Source organism: Squalius cephalus (genome assembly GCF_949319135.1).
Source record: "Squalius cephalus genome assembly, chromosome: 23".
NCBI lineage: Eukaryota > Metazoa > Chordata > Actinopteri > Cypriniformes > Leuciscidae > Squalius > Squalius cephalus.
In genome coordinates this window covers 923,230-937,500 of record NC_137144.1, presented here as the reverse complement: position 1 = coordinate 937,500, position 14,271 = coordinate 923,230, and the positions used below count along the sequence as shown (strand labels likewise).

At 41.2% G+C, this 14,271-nt stretch overlaps 1 protein-coding gene across 1 annotated transcript in view; it reads right to left on the bottom strand.

The window, feature by feature from the left end:
- The window catches only part of LOC307151144 (endonuclease domain-containing 1 protein-like), a 244,755-nt gene that overhangs the window by 83,811 nt on the left and 146,673 nt on the right, over nucleotides 1-14,271 (bottom strand). The gene's annotated exons all lie outside the window — the stretch shown is intronic.

Genomic DNA, 14,271 nt, shown 5'->3' with positions numbered 1-14,271 from the left:
CCTGCATTAAAATAGTGGAGGGACTATGTGGCCCGCAAGCAGCTGAAAAGGTTAAATCTGTCCCACTTTCTAACAACACTGTTAAAGACAGAATTGATAAAATGGCAGAAACTGCAAAAAAACAGTTGCATGAAAAGCTTAGAGAAGTCCAATTTGCTATACAGCTGGATGAAACGACCACGGTAGCGGGAGAGTCTGTGCTTATCGTATATGTACAGTATGTGGACGGAGATGAGTTGAAACGGGACATACTTATGTCTACAAATTTACCCACAACAACTACAGGTCAGGATATTTTTATGGCAGTTGATTCATACCTCACATCATACAATCTGCCCTACACAAATATCGTCGCTTGCTGCACGGATGGAGCTGCCGCGATGATGGGTAGAAATAAGGGATTTAACAGCCGTTTGATGGAAAAGGCTCCAGACTGTGTAATTTTCCACTGTATGATACATCGCCAGGCACTCGCCAGTAAAAAACTGTCCAGAGACCTTGGTGACACACTGGCAACAGTTGTAAAAGTCGTAAACTTCATTAAAGCTCGCCCTACCAACCAGAGATTATTTGCACAACTGTGTGAGGATGAAGCGCACCAAACTCTACTGCTACACACGGAGGTGCGCTGGCTTTCGCGTGGCAAAGTGCTTGTGCGCTTTCTAGAACTGCAGGATAAAATCCTGGAATTTCTGCAAAATCAAAACACACTGTTGGAGCAGCTGACTGATGGGTTCTGGATCAAAACCGCACACCTTGCTGACATATTCACTCTTTATAATGAGACCAACAAGAGACTGCAGGGCTCTGAGTCAAACATCTTGGAGTGCAAAGAAGCAATCGATGCTTTAATGCGCAAGCTGGAGTACAGGGCTGGAAAAATGTCACAGGGGCATTAACAACACTTTCCACTGCTGCTTCAACATTCTGGGGGTAACATGAGTGCATCTTTGCACGCCGAGTTTTGCCGTCACATGACTGCGCTACAGGAGGAATTAAAGTCCCGCTTTGCGGATGTTGACGCATTATCCAAGGAGTCGTGGGTTATGGATCCCTTCACATCCAGGCTTGAAGATGTGGAATACCTTGGCTGTGAAGATGAGCTCGCTGAACTACAAACTGATTCACTGTCAAAAAAGTACTTCCAGGAGAATGGATTCAAAAGGCTTTGGATAGCCAGGGGACCTGTTGTCACACCTAAACTCGCAAACTATGCCATTACAAAGATCATTCTTCCTTTCAGTACCACCTACCTCTCTGAGACAGCCTTCAGTGCCCTTGTGGCTATAAAAACAAAGTCACGCAACAGACTGGAAGTCCACAGCGATTTTAGACTGGCTGTCACTGGCATTACACCTGACATTCCATCACTAGTCAAAGGCATGCAAGTCCAAGGTGGACATTATAGTCTAGATGGGATGTACCCAAAAAGTGAAAGTGAGGAGCATTTATGGGTACAAGTCGGGAACCAGCCTACTTAACATATTTCAAGGGTGCTGAGTCCAAAAAAACTGGTACCCAAGCAAAATTTTGAGTTTTTGACCTTCTAATTTGCATATCAAAATGGCCGCCAAATTGCCCATCTTGCTCAGTCGTTGGACCATTTTCCCCTAGTTTTTTTGTAAGTAGGCAATCAAGATGAGGAAATTAAGTTTCTAGATCGATAGTCAAGGGTCAGAGCAAAGATATAATGGAGGCTCACTGCCTTTTTTATGTATATATATATGCAAAATACCAACTTTTAAGGTGAAATTAAGCATTATTTGTGTCATTTTTTAAGGCCGACATACATATTCAATCAATATCACTCTTAAATGTTCCCAGTGTATATATGATATGTGATGTATTCCATATTACATAATAACTAAGAAAAACACCATTGCATGTCGTCTGAGATTTCATTTTTTTATGCAAATTAAGGCGAGACACTACAGATGAATAGGGTAACATTTTTAACTAGCAGATATCACCATGAAACTTTCACAGTTGATTACCTACATTAAGATGAGAAACAAAATGTATTACAAGTTTTCTGTAATTTAATGTTTAAATATGCAAATTAGGCAATATCTAATCAAATGTGCACTAATTTGCATAGATTTAAAAAAACGAAATCTAAGCATTGGATAAAGCCAGGTTAAAAATTATTTTTTCATTGTGTTCACATATTAGATGGGAAAAAAATTACAGAAGGATTTATGGATATCTACTTTTGTTATCCTGTAAATCAGAAAATACTGTCAATAGCCTTAAAAAAATGATTTTCGCCATGTTTTTTGGAATAAAATGTTATATAAATCAGGCTAGGAATAATATATTTACAAATCCCTCTGTAAATGTCTTCATAATATAACTAGGTACAAGACTGGAAAGTTTGGTGTATAGGTGCCACTGAAGTGGAGCGTCATCCATGTGGTTTCCTTAGTCTGCTTCCGAAGCCTTCACCGGCCCCAAGCAGGAGGACGGCACCGCCCGTTCCTCGAGGGAGCTGTCTCCCTGCTCAAGGCAAAGCAGCTTGACAGCAGGGAAGTCCATGATGAACCAAAAAAAAAATTAAACAAAAACACAAACAAGACGGAAAACAAAAACACCAAAGAATCGACGACGAAAGTTAGGCTTTAATGCTCCAACAGAGTAATCCAAAGAGGTACATCCAAACACAACTACACATAGACGAGACCCAACACGAAACACAAACTGATCTGAACTTAAGTAGTTAGAGGATAATGAGACATGAACACCTGAACACAACACACACCTGAACTGAGTAATGAATCTTCTTCTTCTTCATTTGGTGTTTTATGGCGGTTGGCAAACCAACTTCCGGTGCATTACCGCCACCAACTGGACTGGAGTGTGAAGCACTAATAACAAAAAAAACAAACAATAAGCAACTCAAAAAAAAAAAAATAAAAAAAAAAATAAACACTTCAATACTTCAAATTCTCCAACCTACTCCTATTGCTTTAAGATACTTCATTATCTCACTATATATTTTTACTTGTTCTACTTGCTTTCCCAATAGACTTTCCATACTGAATACTACCACACCCAATTTTCTTACTTTCCTCTTAAGTACTAACCTTTCTTTTCCATATTTTAAACATTTTATTAAAACATGTTCTATTGTTTCTGCCTGATCACAATAATTACATTTTCCCGTATCATGTTTTCCTATCTTAAACAAGGAATGATTTAATCGTGTGTGCCCTATTCTAATACGAGAAACAATCGTATCCTCTTTCCTATTCCCAAAAACACTTCTTCCGTTTCCTACTTGCTTCTGAATACTATACAACTGTCTTCCCTTGACCTCATTATTCCATAGTTCTTGCCATTTATTGTTTATGAATTCTTTTATTTTACTTTTAACGTCATTTTTGCTTAACGTCACTTGCACATTTATCTCATTATGTTTTACTGCTTGCTTTGCTAGTCTATCTACCACTTCATTGGCCTCCAATCCCACATGAGCAGGAACCCACACAAACACTATTAAGCTTACACTACTTATTCTTAACAAACTTGCAAGTATTTCATATATAATGTCTTGCCTTGATACTTTATTTCCACTTACGAGGCTTGTGATTGCTGCAAACGAATCAGAACATATAGCTACTAATCTCGGTTTTACATCCGCTACCCAATGAAGTGCAACCATCATGGCAACTAATTCTGCTGCAAATACTGAGATATGATCAGTTATTCTTTTCTTGATACTAATTTGAAACTTAGGAATAAATACAGCAGCTGCTGTTCTTCCAGAGATAGGATCCTTAGACCCATCAGTAGTAATGAATCAAATTAACAACCATGAAGACAAGCTAACCAAGGTGAAAACACAAACAGAGTCCATGTGGAGAAAACTAAAAATAAACAAAACCAGATAACCCTGAAAGGAATACAGCTTTCATGTAGTATGTGCTCTATTTATTGCTTTTTATGGCAAATTTATAAGTAAAAATAATAAAATTATATCATTGTGTTAATTCTTTTTTGTAGTTTTTCTATTATTATTCTATTAAAATGAATGAACTATCTATTAAATATGACATGAATATGAGAACAAGTGAACAAGTTATTTATTTTCATTATACCATATAAAGTTATATAAAGTTATTATCGTCATTATTTTTTAAGGTGTAAAATAGTTATTTCTACTCTCTGGCACACACAAATCCCGTCATCTTAAGCCGCTCACTCAATTTTATTTCTCTTTTCTCCATAAAGTACATGTGCCATTCACTATAATGAACAAGTGAACTTGTGACCGATTTCAGATGCATCTAAGACGAAACTGCAAAGTAAATGACAAATTATGACCCACAGACAAAACTTCATAATAAAAGTCAGACAAAAACAATAGCTGAAAACCAAAAAGAGCAGAATTAGACTGTGGACCGACTAGACGTTAAAATTTAAGATATTTTTTATGGGCTGGCCCCACTCTCATGGAACCAATGAATACTGCTATTTGATAGAAGACTATAGTGGGCCACACATGGTTGCTGCTACTACATACAATGTGGGAGAAAGGGTTTGAGGTTAGAGAAAATATTTTTTGACACATTGTCCCAAATGTCCAAGGCTTCTGAGAGGGGGGCATAAAACGTCTCGGTTACATATGTAACCCTCGTTCCCTGAGTAGGGAACGGAGACGTTACATCATGACGACGAATGGGGTTTCGCTTAGAAAGCCTCTCATCTTCGAGAAATAAAACGAGCCAATGGCAAAGAAATGCCATGGGTCTTCGGAATTTGCATTGCGTAACTCCGCCTTACCTCATGGGTATATAAGGAAGTATGCTGGCAACATGCAGATATGTTTCTTCGCAGAGGAGCGGCAACGTACACTTTCAGGGTGGAGGGAGACTGCCTTCGGTCCAACCCTTCTTGCAGGAAGGAAAGCACGACACTGATCGGGCATTTTCTGGGGTCTTCTCTGCGAGAAGAGCACCAGGTGACGAAGAGGTTCCACTTCAACGCGTAGGCATGTCTCGTGGACGATGCTCTAGCGGAAGTGATGGTAGCCACTACCGCTGGTGGTAGGGTACTCAAACCTGCCTCGTCCCGTCCAGGAGCCACACGTGGAGGTTCCAAAGATCGGGATGAGGGTGCCATAGGGTGCACCGTCCCTGAGAAAGGAGGTCGTTCCTCAGAGGGATTGGCCAGGGAGGTGCTGTCGCGAGGAGGACTAGTTTGGAGAACCAGGTCCGGTTGTGTCAATGAGGGGCAACCAAAATGACCTTCTCCCTGTCCTCCCTGAGCTTGCACAGGGTCTGTGCAAGAAGGCTCACTGGGGGAAACGCATACTTGCAAAGGCCCCGCGGCCAGCTGTGCACCAGTGCGTCCGTGCCGAGCGTGCCCTCGGTCAGGGAGTAAAACAGGTCGCAATGGGACGAGTTGTGGGAGGCAAACAGGTCTACCTGTGCGTCCCCGAACTGATCCCAAATCAGCTGAACCGTCTTTGGATGGAGTCGCCATTCTCCAGGGAGAGGCTGAAGCCATGAGAGCACGTGAGCATCTTGAACGGAAGCCTGTGAAGGGATCGGTTCAAGACGTGCAGGTCCAGGATTGGCCGTAACCCACTGGTTTTGTTCGGTACAATGAAGTAAGGGCTGTAGAACCCGGACTTCATTTCGGCTGGAGGGACAATCTCGACTGCACCTTTCGCCAGAAAGGTAGCGACCTCCGTACGCATGACAGGGGCATTGCCACCCACCATAGTGTAACGGACTCCCCGGAGGCGGGGAGGAGATCGTGCGAACTGAATCGCATAGCCGAGCCTGGTGGTTCTCTCAACCCAGCGGGACAGGTTGGGAAGCTCTAGCCAGGCTCCCAAGAACTGAACCAGCGGGGTCATGGGAACCACAGACGTACCCTCGGTAGGGCAGCGGTCAATGCCGCATCCTGACAGAGGAGGCCAGGGAAGGACCAGTGTTCCACGGGGGGCCTGCTCTGACAGAGGTCTGGCGACAGAGGGGGACAAGAGTGGCGAGGCAGAGCGTCGCACACTGCCATCCATGGCCTCTTGGGGCTCGGAGGAAGGGGCATCAGTTCTTAGAAAAAAGATTCTCCCCCGGCCCTCCACCGGGGGAAGGAGAGGTCCTGCTACCAGCTCCTGAGAAGAACTGAGCCCTAACTCCAAGCTGCGAGTTGGCCAGGCTAAGCAGCACTCCTGAGATGGGCAGCACTCCTTCACAGGCTTCCGTTCAAGATGCTCACGTGCTCTCATGGCTTCAGCCTCTCCCTGGAGAATGGCGACTCCATCCAAAGACGGTTCAGCTGATTTGGGATCAGTTCGGGGACGCACAGGTAGACCTGTTTGCCTCCCACAACTCGTCCCATTGCGACCTGTTTTACTCCCTGACCGAGGGCACGCTCGGCACGGACGCACTGGTGCACAGCTGGCCGCGGGGCCTTTGCAAGTATGCGTTTCCCCCAGTGAGCCTTCTTGCACAGACCCTGTGCAAGCTCAGGGAGGACAGGGAGAAGGTCATTTTGGTTGCCCCTCATTGACACAACCGGACCTGGTTCTCCGAACTAGTCCTCCTCGCGACAGCACCTCCCTGGCCAATCCCTCTGAGGAACGACCTCCTTTCTCAGGGACGGTGCACCCTATGGCACCCTCATCCCGATCTTTGGAACCTCCACGTGTGGCTCCTGGACGGGACGAGGCAGGTTTGAGTACCCACCCACCAGTGGTAGTGGCTACCATCACTTCCGCTAGAGCATCGTCCACGAGACATGCCTACGCGTTGAAGTGGAACCTCTTTGTCACCTGGTGCTCTTCTCGCAGAGAAGACCCCAGAAAATGCCCGATCAGTGTCGTGCTTTCCTTCCTGCAAGAAGGGTTGGACCGAAGGCAGTCTCCCTCCACCCACATTGTATGTAGTAGCAGCAACCATGTGTGGCCCACTATAGTCTTCTATCAAATAGCAGTATTCATTGGTTCCATGAGAGTGGGGCCAGCCCATAAAAAATATCTTAAATTTTAACGTCTAGTCGGTCCACAGTCTAATTCTGCTCTTTTTGGTTTTCAGCTATTGTTTTTGTCTGACTTTTATTATGAAGTTTTGTCTGTGGGTCATAATTTGTCATTTACTTTGCAGTTTCGTCTTAGATGCATCTGAAATCGGTCACAAGTTCACTTGTTCATTATAGTGAATGGCACATGTACTTTATGGAGAAAAGAGAAATAAAATTGAGTGAGCGGCTTAAGATGACGGGATTTGTGTGTGCCAGAGAGTAGAAATAACTATTTTACACCTTAAAAAATAATGACGATAATAACTTTATATAACTTTATATGGTATAATGAAAATAAATAACTTGTTCACTTGTTCTCATATTCATGTCATATTTAATAGATAGTTCATTCATTTTAATAGAATAATAATAGAAAAACTACAAAAAAGAATTAACACAATGATATAATTTTATTATTTTTACTTATAAATTTGCCATAAAAAGCAATAAATAGAGCACATACTACATGAAAGCTGTATTCCTTTCAGGGTTATCTGGTTTTGTTTATTTTTAGTTTTCTCCACATGGACTCTGTTTGTGTTTTCACCTTGGTTAGCTTGTCTTCATGGTTGTTAATTTGATTCATTACTACTGATGGGTCTAAGGATCCTATCTCTGGAAGAACAGCAGCTGCTGTATTTATTCCTAAGTTTCAAATTAGTATCAAGAAAAGAATAACTGATCATATCTCAGTATTTGCAGCAGAATTAGTTGCCATGATGGTTGCACTTCATTGGGTAGCGGATGTAAAACCGAGATTAGTAGCTATATGTTCTGATTCGTTTGCAGCAATCACAAGCCTCGTAAGTGGAAATAAAGTATCAAGGCAAGACATTATATATGAAATACTTGCAAGTTTGTTAAGAATAAGTAGTGTAAGCTTAATAGTGTTTGTGTGGGTTCCTGCTCATGTGGGATTGGAGGCCAATGAAGTGGTAGATAGACTAGCAAAGCAAGCAGTAAAACATAATGAGATAAATGTGCAAGTGACGTTAAGCAAAAATGACGTTAAAAGTAAAATAAAAGAATTCATAAACAATAAATGGCAAGAACTATGGAATAATGAGGTCAAGGGAAGACAGTTGTATAGTATTCAGAAGCAAGTAGGAAACGGAAGAAGTGTTTTTGGGAATAGGAAAGAGGATACGATTGTTTCTCGTATTAGAATAGGGCACACACGATTAAATCATTCCTTGTTTAAGATAGGAAAACATGATACGGGAAAATGTAATTATTGTGATCAGGCAGAAACAATAGAACATGTTTTAATAAAATGTTTAAAATATGGAAAAGAAAGGTTAGTACTTAAGAGGAAAGTAAGAAAATTGGGTGTGGTAGTATTCAGTATGGAAAGTCTATTGGGAAAGCAAGTAGAACAAGTAAAAATATATAGTGAGATAATGAAGTATCTTAAAGCAATAGGAGTAGGTTGGAGAATTTGAAGTATTGAAGTGTTTATTTATTTATTTATTTATTTTTTTTTGAGTTGCTTATTGTTTTTTTTTTTTGTTATTAGTGCTTCACACTCCAGTCCAGTTGGTGGCGGTAATGCACCGGAAGTTGGTTTGCCAACCGCCATAAAACACCAAATGAAGAAGAAGAAGATTCATTACTCAGTTCAGGTGTGTGTTGTGTTCAGGTGTTCATGTCTCATTATCCTCTAACTACTTAAGTTCAGATCAGTTTGTGTTTCGTGTTGGGTCTCGTCTATGTGTAGTTGTGTTTGGATGTACCTCTTTGGATTACTCTGTTGGAGCATTAAAGCCTAACTTTCGTCGTCGATTCTTTGGTGTTTTTGTTTTCCGTCTTGTTTGTGTTTTTGTTTAATTTTTTTTTTGGTTCATCATGGACTTCCCTGCTGTCAAGCTGCTTTGCCTTGAGCAGGGAGACAGCTCCCTCGAGGAACGGGCGGTGCCGTCCTCCTGCTTGGGGCCGGTGAAGGCTTCGGAAGCAGACTAAGGAAACCACATGGATGACGCTCCACTTCAGTGGCACCTATACACCAAACTTTCCAGTCTTGTACCTAGTTATATTATGAAGACATTTACAGAGGGATTTGTAAATATATTATTCCTAGCCTGATTTATATAACATTTTATTCCAAAAAACATGGCGAAAATCATTTTTTTAAGGCTATTGACAGTATTTTCTGATTTACAGGATAACAAAAGTAGATATCCAAAAATCCTTCTGTAATTTTTTTCCCATCTAATATGTGAACACAATGAAAAAATAATTTTTAACCTGGCTTTATCCAATGCTTAGATTTCGTTTTTTTAAATCTATGCAAATTAGTGCACATTTGATTAGATATTGCCTAATTTGCATATTTAAACATTAAATTACAGAAAACTTGTAATACATTTTGTTTCTCATCTTAATGTAGGTAATCAACTGTGAAAGTTTCATGGTGATATCTGCTAGTTAAAAATGTTACCCTATTCATCTGTAGTGTCTCGCCTTAATTTGCATAAAAAAATGAAATCTCAGACGACATGCAATGGTGTTTTTCTTAGTTATTATGTAATATGGAATACATCACATATCATATATACACTGGGAACATTTAAGAGTGATATTGATTGAATATGTATGTCAGCCTTAAAAAAAAATGACACAAATAATGCTTAATTTCACCTTAAAAGTTGGTATTTTGCATATATATATACATAAAAAAGGCAGTGAGCCTCCATTATATCTTTGCTCTGACCCTTGACTATCGATCTAGAAACTTAATTTCCTCATCTTGATTGCCTACTTACAAAAAAACTAGGGGAAAATGGTCCAACGACTGAGCAAGATAGGCAATTTGGCGGCCATTTTGATATGCAAATTAGAAGGTAAAAAACTCAAAATTTTGCTTGGGTACCAGTTTTTTTGGACTCAGCACCCTTGAAATATGTAAGGTAGGCCGGTTCCCAACTTGTACCCATAAATGCTCCTCACTTCTTATAGAAGGCCATTTTTCTGAAATCCGTCTAGTCTATTAGCGTTATGTGTTTACGCTGACGTTATGATTAGCCTTGTAAAAAATAAGGATCTGTGCATACATGCATGTAAGTACATACAGCATTCTACCATTCATTTTTAACATTACGTTCATAACATTCAGTATTCTATGTTTATACACAAAATCCTGAAAAAAGAAACAACTGCGTTTTACTAGTTGTGTAAAAATGAAAATATTAGTCTAAAAGGAAACATTTGAAGTTGAAAGGAACATTTCCTGTGTATTCATGTAATAAAATGTCATTAAAAACTTAAAACTAAATGTAGTTACTATATACACTGTGTGTGTGTGTGTGTGTGTGTGTGTGTGTGTGTGTGTGTGTGTGTGTGTGTGTGTGTGTGTGTGTGTGTGTGTGTGTGTGCATAGCATTAACCCTCTGGGGTCTGAGGTGTTTTCTGGAGGTGTTCTGACATGCTCTGACATTTGTGGTTATTTCTGTTACTTGTGACATTTTCATGGCTAAAGTCTAATTACACTGTATTCAGCACAAACTCTGCTACAAGAATAAGTCAGCAGCATGTATGTAAAAGTTTGTAGGTTTGAGATAATGACATTTATGCGTGGTTTGTGAAAATACAAAAAAAAAATTCTCACTGAAATAAGGTCATGAAACCCATACTGATTATTTCTTCACAAGACTTTTGAAAATTGTATGACGTAGCCTAGAATATTTGCTCCAAAACTATGTGAATCACCCTGACTGCTCATTCAGATAAGACAACATATTGATTTAAAAACTGTAAGTCGTGTTTTGTGTAAGAAAGCTTTATGCGGGAGGCGTGAACACATTATTTATATGTAAGCCTTTCACACCTGAGAAAGACAAAGACCCTCCCCTAATGGCCCTATTAGGAGCTATCAGGCCCCTGTCATTCTGAGCAACCTTGCACAAAGAATGAGGAGATTTAAAAAAGAATGGCTTTTAGATTGTTTGGATTTATTTACAAGTATTAAGAGCAGGCGCGCTCAACTGCCAAATCATTTATGGGTGCGAGTAATACAGACGTTATCAAAAATAAAGATGAAAAACCGCACTCTCAAGGTATATTTTCATTGATTTATTGTAGGGATGCACGATATATATCGGCATAAATATCGATATCGGCCGATGTTCGTCATTTTTTAACCTATCGGCATCGGTCCGATGAGTAAAATTGGGCCGATAACCACAACCGATGTGTATCCATCTAGTTGCTGTGTCGGGAGAGGGAGGGGGAGGGGGATTTGGTCGCGGTATTTGTTTGTGCACGTGATACGCGACAGTGTCAGTGTCAAAGGCAGCACATGTGGGATGTTAAACTGAAGAGGAGAAAAAATGTCAGCGGTGTGGGCGTTTTTCACGGTGTCGAAAGAAGACACTCGAAAAGCAGTTTGCAACACCTGCAAAGTCGAGGTAATGCGAGGAGGGTGCCGCGCCAAGTCATTCAACACCACAAATTTAATAAGTCATTTGAAAACCCGCCACCCAGACCTACACAAACAATTGCAGGAAAAAAATGCTGCTAACATTAGCCAGCAGGCAAACACGAAAGCAGCTGCAGCTGGGAGTCCGATACAGCAGGTACTCGACAAGACCAAGAAATTTGCCAAGGACAGCGCAAAAGCCAGATCAATAACCGACAAGGTAATGGAAATGATTGCTCTTGACGATCAGCCTTTTTCCATAGTGGAGGACCGGGGATTTCGGCGGTTGATAGAGCATATTGAACCCCGCTATAGTCTGCCAAGTCGGCGCTACTTTTCCGACGTCTCCCTCCCTGCTTTGTACGAAGTCGTGGCCACGCATATCCACAAATTGTTGGACAATGTGACTGACATTAGCTTCACAACGGATATATGGAGCTCGGATATAAGTCAGATGAGTATGTTGAGCCTTACTGCTCAGTGGATTAATGAAAACTTTGAAATGAAGAGAGCTGTTTTACATGCGCACGAGTTTGCAGGATCGCATACGGGAGTCGCCATCGCTGGCGCTTTTGACTGCATGTTTGCTACGTGGAAAATTAAAAAAGACAATGTACATGTTGTGCTTCGTGACAATGCGCGGAATATGCAGAAGGCAATGGAGGAGTGCGGCGTTAAAAGCCTGGGCTGCATGGCTCACACGCTGCAGCTAGCAGTGCATGACGGAGTGCTAAGCCAGCGGAGCATTTCTGACTGTGTGGCGATCGGAAGGAAAATTGTCGGACATTTTCGCCACTCTCAACTCGCTACCTCTCGGCTGAGAGACATACAGCAAGAGTTAGGCACGAAAACCATGATGCTACAACAAGATGTGGCGACAAGATGGAATAGTACTTTTCTTATGATGAAAAGTCTACTGGATCAGAAGCGTGCGCTTGGTGTGTATGGAGCAGATCATGAGCTGCCTGCGTGTTTAAGTGCACATCAGTGGGGCCTCGTTGAAAACATGGCCACGCTTCTCACTCCATTTGAACAATTAACGAGGGAGATCAGCTCACATCAGGCCACTACTGCGGACGTGATTCCGTCTGTTGTGGCATTGAAACGTTTGCTGAGCAAGACAGCTGACACAGACAGTGGGGTCCGCACAGCAAAGCACACACTACTGGACGCTGTGAACGAGCGATTTGGAAGCGCCTTCTCTGAGCCGCTTTACTATTTGGCAACGATCCTTGACCCGCGTTACAAAGACCGTTATTTTGACACAGTCACCAAGCAAGCGGCGGTAAAGACGCTCCAGCAGCAAGTGGACAAAATGACGCACAGCGACAGCGCTACGGAGACACCGGACACAGAAGAACCGCAAGAGAAGAAGATTAGAACAAGTGACGAGGGTGGAAAGTCGCTGCTTGACATGCATGATGAAATTCTGGAGGAAAACTCGACCATGGAACAGCAGGCAGGCCTGACAAGCCACATAAGTGTGCAGGTATAGTATTATCAGACCCAGTCTTTAATTCAAATAACGAAGTCTTTTGTGCAGTTCTTTTTTATTATTAACGTGCTGTGAATTCTATAGAGGTACTAAAATAAATTTACTTAAATAAAAAAGCTAATTATTATAAAGAATATTGTTTAGTAATGCTTCTCTGTCCCCTTGAGGTTGACCTTAAGCACTGGTCATCTCCTCAGAGCAAAGTTCATCAAAGCTCTTAAGGGGAGGAGGACAGTAATGTCTAGCTGCTGGTAATTGATCAGACATGCATAGTAATACACTTGTCTACATTCCTGTAGGTGCATGGCTATCTGAGTGAGCCCCTCATCCCCAGAAATGAGAGCCCACTGCAGTATTGGAAAAACAACATGTCTCGCTTTCCTGCCCTGGCTAAAGCAGCGCGCAAGTACCTTTCAGCTCCATGTACAAGTGTGGACAGCGAACGTCTCTTCTCTGCTGCATTACATATTGTTGATGAAAAGAGAAACAGGATCCAGTGTGAGAAAGCAGAAATGCTTCTCTTTGTAAAAAAAAAACCTGCCTTTGGTGATGAAGTAGGCCTGGACAACTTACTGCACAGTGTTAGGTGGAAACCCTGTTTGTTTGGGACATTTACTTTTGAGTAAATTGTTGCTGCTTTAAGTTCGAGAATGTACAAAGACCACCATGTCTTTTGAATTACGGTTATGTCACAGTTCTCATTTTTGTTTGAACATTTTTATAGATGGGTCTTAAAATTGACTTGTTTTTTTTATGTTTGCTTGGTAGAAACCTTGTTTCAGGGTTTGGACATTTACATTTACATAAAAATGTGCACGAACAGTCAGGATATGTGTTGGATATTTTGATTTAGCCTTTTTCTCAAATTTGAGTTTAACTGGAGTGCACAGAGCTGAAAACATGTTGCCATGAATACTGGCATGCTTGATAAGTGGTAAAAGTTGGTTACTTATGTTTTATGGTAGCCCTGTAACCTTGTTATTTGGAAATAAAATGCATTCTGAAAATAAAGGAAGAAATTCAGTATGTACAAACTTTTATCATCTCAGAAACATTTTTTAAAAACACATATCGATATCGGTAAATATCGGTCATCGGCCATAACAGAAAAATTAATATCGGATATCGATATCGGCCAAAATTTTCATATCGGTGCATCCCTAATTTATTGTTACCATGTCCACACAGATGCGTTTCGGACTAAGCCATACAGTACACACTGATGATGGCTTAGGCTGAAACGTGTCTGTGTGGACATGGTAACAATAAATCAATGAAAATATACCTTGAGAGTGCGGTTTTTCATCTTTATTTTGGATTTATTTACAACACA